Source organism: Arachis duranensis, chromosome 4 (assembly GCF_000817695.3).
Source record: "Arachis duranensis cultivar V14167 chromosome 4, aradu.V14167.gnm2.J7QH, whole genome shotgun sequence".
In the NCBI taxonomy this organism is placed as follows: Eukaryota; Viridiplantae; Streptophyta; class Magnoliopsida; order Fabales; family Fabaceae; genus Arachis; species Arachis duranensis.
The window spans coordinates 19,045,751-19,051,926 of record NC_029775.3 but is presented as its reverse complement, the minus strand read 5'-3'; positions in this window follow the sequence as shown (position 1 = coordinate 19,051,926).

Genomic DNA, 6,176 nt, shown 5'->3' with positions numbered 1-6,176 from the left:
AAGCCAAGAAATGAACAAATGGCTACTCAAAATCCCTTTGAGGACAATCAGAGCCCATAGAGGAATAATGCTGGCGCTGAACGCCCAGACCATGCTCATTCCTGGCATTCAACGCCAGAAACAAGCATGAATCCGGCATTGAACGCCCAAAGGGAGCACAGTTCTGGCGTTCAGACGCCAGTAACAGATAAGGAGTTGGCGTCTAACGCCACTCCAGCTTCCACCCCTGGCATTCAAACGCCAGTGGGGGATCAGTCACTTACAAGTGCTGATAACAACCCTTCTAAAAAGGCTTTCCAACCCACTTCTACAGGTAATAAACCTGCAGCAACTAAGGTTGAGGAATACAAAGCCAAAATGCCTTATCCTCAAAAACTCTGCCAAGCGGAACAGGATAAGCAATTTGCCCGCTTTGCAGACTATCTCAGGACTCTTAAAATAAAGATTCCGTTTGCAGAACCACTTGAGCAAATACCCTCTTATGCCAAGTTCATGAAAGAGATCTTAAGTCAAAAGAAGTATTGGAGGGAAACTAAAAAAGTTTACCTCACTGAAGAATGCAGTGCAGTTATCCTGGAAAGCTTACCTGAGAAGCTTAAGGATCCCGGAAGCTTTATGATACCATGCACATTAGAGGGTACTTGTACCAAGCAGGCTCTATGTGATCTTGGGGCAAGTATCAACTTAATACCTGCATCTATTATCACAAAGCTTGGTTTGACTGAAGAAGTCAAACCAACCCGGATATGTCTTCAACTTGCTGATGGCTCCATTAAATACCCATCAGGCGTGATTGAAGACATGATTGTCAAGGTTGGGCCATTTGCCTTTCCTACTGACTTTGTGGTGCTGGAAATGGAGGAACACAAGAGTGCAACTCTCATTCTAGGAAGACCTTTCCTAGCAACTGGCCGAACCCTCATTGACGTCCAAAAAGGGGAAGTAACCCTGAGAGTCAATGAGGAGGAGTTCAAGTTGAATGTTGTCAAAGCCATGCAACATCCAGACACCTCAAATGACTGCATGAGTGTTGATATTATTGACTCTATGGTAAGAGAGGTCAATATGGCTGAGAGTCTCGAATCAGAGCTAGATGACATCTTTAAAGATGCTCAGCCTGATCTGGAGGAATCAGGGAGAATAGTAAAACCTCTGAAAATCCATCAGGAAGAGGAGAAACCTCCCAAACCCGAGCTAAAACCATTACCACCATCCCTGAAATATGCATTTCTGGGAGAAGGTGATACCTTTCATGTAATCATAAGCTCTACCTTAGAGCCACAGGAAGAGGAAGCAATAATTCAAGTGCTAAGGACACACAAGACAGCTCTTGGGTGGTCCATCAGTGATCTTAAGGGCATTAGCCCAGCCAGATGCATGCACAAGATCCTATTGGAGGGTGACGCCAAGCCAGTGGTCCAACCACAAAGGCAGCTGAATCCAGCTATGAAGGAAGTGGTGCAGAAGGAGGTCACTAAATTACTAGAGGCTGGGATTATTTATCCTATTTTTGATAGCCCCTGGGTAAGCCCTGTCCAGGTCGTCCCTAAGAAGGGAGGCATGACAGTGGTTCATAATGAAAAAAATGAACTAGTTCCTACAAGAACAGTTACAGGGTGGCGTATGTGTATTGATTATAGAAGGCTCAATACAGCCACCAGAAAGGATCATTTTCCTTTACCATTCATAGACCAGATGCTAGAAAGACTAGCAAGTCATGAATACTATTGCTTCCTGGATGGATATTCAGGTTATAATCAAATTGCAGTAGATCATCAAGATCAAGAGAAAACGGCATTCACATGTCCATCTGGAGTATTTGCATACAGAAGGATGCCATTTGGCCTGTGCAATGCACCTGCAACCTTTCAGAGGTGCATGCTCTCAATTTTCTCTGATATGGTGGAAAAATTTTTGAAAGTCTTCATGGATGACTTTTCAGTATTTGGAGACTCATTCAGCTCTTGCCTTAACCATCTAGCACTTGTTCTAAAGAGATGCCAAGAGACTAACCTGGTTTTAAACTGGGAGAAGTGTCACTTTATGGTGACTGAAGGAATTGTCCTTGGGCACAAAATTTCGAACAAGGGAATAAAGGTGGATCATGCTAAGGTAGAGGTAATTGAAAAATTACCACCACCTGCCAATGTTAAGGCAATCAGAAGCTTTCTGGGGCATGCAGGATTCTATAGGAGGTTTATAAAGGATTTTTCAAAAATCGCCAAACCTCTGAGCAACCTGCTAGTTGCTGACACGCCATTTATCTTTGATAAAGAGTGTCTGCAGGCATTTGAGACTCTGAAGGCTAACTTGGTCACAGCACCAATCATCTCTGCACCAAACTGGACATTGCCATTTGAACTAATGTGTGATGCCAGTGACCATGCCATTGGTGCAGTATTGGGACAAAGGCATGACAAGCTTCTGCACGTCATTTACTATGCCAGTCGTGTTTTAAATGACGCACAGAAGAACTACACAACCACAGAAAATGAACTACTTGCAGTGGTTTACGCCATTGACAAATTCAGATCCTATTTAGTAGGATCAAAAGTGATTGTGTACACTGATCATGCTGCTCTTAAATATCTACTCACAAAGCAGGATTCAAAACCCAGACTTATAAGATGGGTGTTGCTTCTGCAAGAGTTTGATATAGAAATAAGAGACAGAAAGGGGACAGCGAATCAGGTAGCAGATCACCTGTCCCAAATAGAACCAGTAGAAGGGGCGTCCTTCCCTCTTACTGAGATTTCTGAAAACTTTCCGGATGAGCAACTCTTTGCCATCCAGGAAGTGCCATGGTTTGCAGATATTGCAAACTACATGGCAGTGAGATTCATACCCAAAGAATACAGTAGACAGCAATCAAAGAAGCTAATCACGGATGCAAAGTATTATCTTTGGGAGAGCTGTATCTCTTTAAGAGATGTGCAGACGGAGTAATCCATAGATGTGTGCCTAAGTGTGCCTAAAGAAGAAGCGCAGAAGATCCTATGGCACTGCCATGGATCACAGTATAGAGGACATTTTGGAAGTGAGCGAACAGCCACAAGTGTCTTCCAATGTGGCTTCTACTGGCCTACTCTCTATAAAGACTCCCGAGTATTTGTACTTAATTGTGACAGTTGCCAAAGATCTGGTAATCTGCCTCACAGTTATGCTATGCCTCAACAAGGGATCTTAGAGATTGAGTTGTTTGATGTATGGGGTATTGACTTCATGGGACCTTTCCCACCATCATACTCAAACACTTATATTCTGGTGGCAGTGGATTATGTATCCAAATGGGTGGAAGCTATTGCAACACATACTAATGACACTAAGACAGTGTTAAAATTCCTCCAGAAATAAATCTTCAGCAGATTTGGCACCCCAAGAGTACTAATCAGTGATGGGGGCACTCATTTCTGCAATAAACAGCTTCAGTCTGCTTTGGTTCGTTATGGAGTTAGCCACAGGGTAGCCACTCCATATCATCCACAGACAAATGGGCAAGCTGAAGTCCCTAACAGAGAACTTAAAAGAATCCTGGAACGAACTGTAATTAACCGTAGAAAGGATTGGGCAAGAAGCTTGGATGATGCTCTGTGGGCATACAGAACAGCATTCAAGACCTCTATAGGGACCTCTCCATACCAGCTCGTGTATGGAAAGGCATGTCACTTGCCAGTGGAACTGGAACACAAGGCCTTCTGGGCAACCAGATTCCTGAACCTTGATGCCAAGTTAGTTGGAGAAAAACGATTGCTCCAGTTAAATGAGCTAGAGGAATTTAGACTCAATGCTTTCAAGAATGCAAAAATTTACAAAGAGAAAGCAAAAAGATGGCATGATAAGAAGCTGTCATCCAGAGTCTTTGAGTCGGGGCAGAAAGTTCTGCTATTTAAATCTAGGCTCAAATTATTCCCAGGGAAATTAAAATCCCGGTGGAGAGGTCCATATGTGATTACAAGTGTATCACCATATGGATACGTAGAGCTTCAGGATAATGACTCTAACAAAAAATTCATTGTTAATGGACAGAGAGTTAAACATTATCTTGAAGGCAATTTTGAGCAAGAATGCTCAAAACTGAAACTTGATTAGAGCTCAGTAATAGTCCAGCTAAGGACAATAAAGAAGCGCTTGCTGGGAGGCAACCCAGCCATTCACAAAATTTAATTTTATTTGTTTTTGCTAATTAATTCTTACAGGTATATGTCAAAGTATCTTCAAAATGTAAAATAGCAATTGATTGAATTCACATAGTTACAGGGGAATTTGGAAGCTCACTGGCGTGAAAAAGCCAGTAAGAAACGTTTTGGGCATTGAACGCCCAAAAGAAGCATCCACTAGGCGTTCAACGCCAGTAAGGATAGCCATCTGGGCGTTGAACGCTAGAAAGGAGCATCTTCTGGGCGTTGAACGCCAGAAAGAAGCTCCTTCTGGGCGTTTAACGCCAGAATTACAGCATCCTGGGCGTTTAGAAAAATGCCCAGTGATAAAGGACTTCCTGGCGTTCAACGCCAGAAAGAAGCAACAGCTGGGCATTGAACGCCCAAGAGAAGCAGCATTTGGGCGTTTAACGCCAGACTGGTGGGGAGGAGGTAAAATCCGTTTTTCTTTACAAATTTTCTAAATTTTTATGTTTCAATTCATAATTTCTTGCATAAACATGTTTCAAAATGTCATCCTTTAATTTCAAAAAAAAATTTAATCCTAATTTGTAAAAACCCTAATTTCTAAAATCCCTTTTTCAAAAATATCAAATGTATCTTAATTCATAAACACAAATCTTTTTCCAATCCAAATCTTTTTCAAATCTTTTTCAACTCATCATATCTTTTGGATTTCGAAATTGCCTCTCCCTCTATTCCTCTCATATCCTTTCTTTTGCTTGAGGACATGAAAACCTCTAAGTTTGGTGTGATTTTCCATGATCACTGAGCTAAAACTCATCAGTTGTTCATGGCACCTAAGGGAACAAGAAGAGCAAGGGCATGATTTAAGGGAGCTGAAGCGCCAGAAATTAATCCTTGAAGGACCAAGCACCCCACAGATCAGAGGAACATCCACTTTGCAAAACACAGGTTGTTGAGTTCTAATTTTAACTTTAACTCTGTGATAGTGTTATTATAGGAATTTACCTTAGAAGATATATAGTAGTAGTAGTAGTAATTAGCATATCTATTCTGGTTTTATTTCCAATTAAGTTATAATTTATTTTTCTCATCATCATCAGATATGAATAAAATAGTAGATTTTTAGAATAAAGAAGTAATTTATATTTTTCGAGTTCTTAATAATAAAAAAAAATTATAATTAATTATATGTGGTGGCAATAATTTTTGTTCTCTGAATGAATGCTTGAACAGTGTATATTTTATCCTGAATTTTATGAATGTTGGCTCTTGAAAGAATGAGGAACACGAAAAATATTATTGATGATCTGAAAAATCATGAATTTGATTCTTGAAGCAAGAAAAAGCAGTGAAAAAATACTTACAAGGAATCATTGGATCAAGAAAAGGAACAAAAGCCAATAGCCCTTAAAACCAAAAGGCAAGGGTAAAAAGGATCCAAGGCTTTGAGCATCAGTGGATAGGAGGGCCCAACGAAGTAATTTCAGGCCTAAGCGGCTAAATCAAGCTGTCCCTAACCATGTGCTTGTGGGATGTAGGTCCAAGTGAAAAGCTTGAGACTGAGTGGTTAAAGTCGTGATCCAAAGCAAAAAGAGTGTGCTTAAGAGCTCTGGACACCTCTAACTGGGGACTTTAGCAAAGCTGAGTCACAATCAGAAAAGGTTCACCCAGTCTTGTGTCTGTGGCATTTATGTATCCGGTGGTAATACTGAAAAACAAAGTGCTTAGGGCCACGGCCAAGACTCATAAAGTAACTGTGTTCAAGAATCAACATACTACACTAGAAGAATCAATAATACTATCTGAATTATGAGTTCCTATGGATGCCAATCATTCTGAATTTCAAAGGATAAAGGGAGATGCCAAAACTGTTCAAAAACAAAAAGTTACAAGCCCCGCTCATCTAATAAGAATCTGAGCTCCATTTAAAAAACTCTGAGATATTATTACTTCTTAATTTCTTTTCAGCCTATTTTATTTATCTAGTTGCTTGAGGACAAGCAACAGTTTAAGTTTGGTGTTGTGATGAGCGGATATTTTATACGCTTTTTG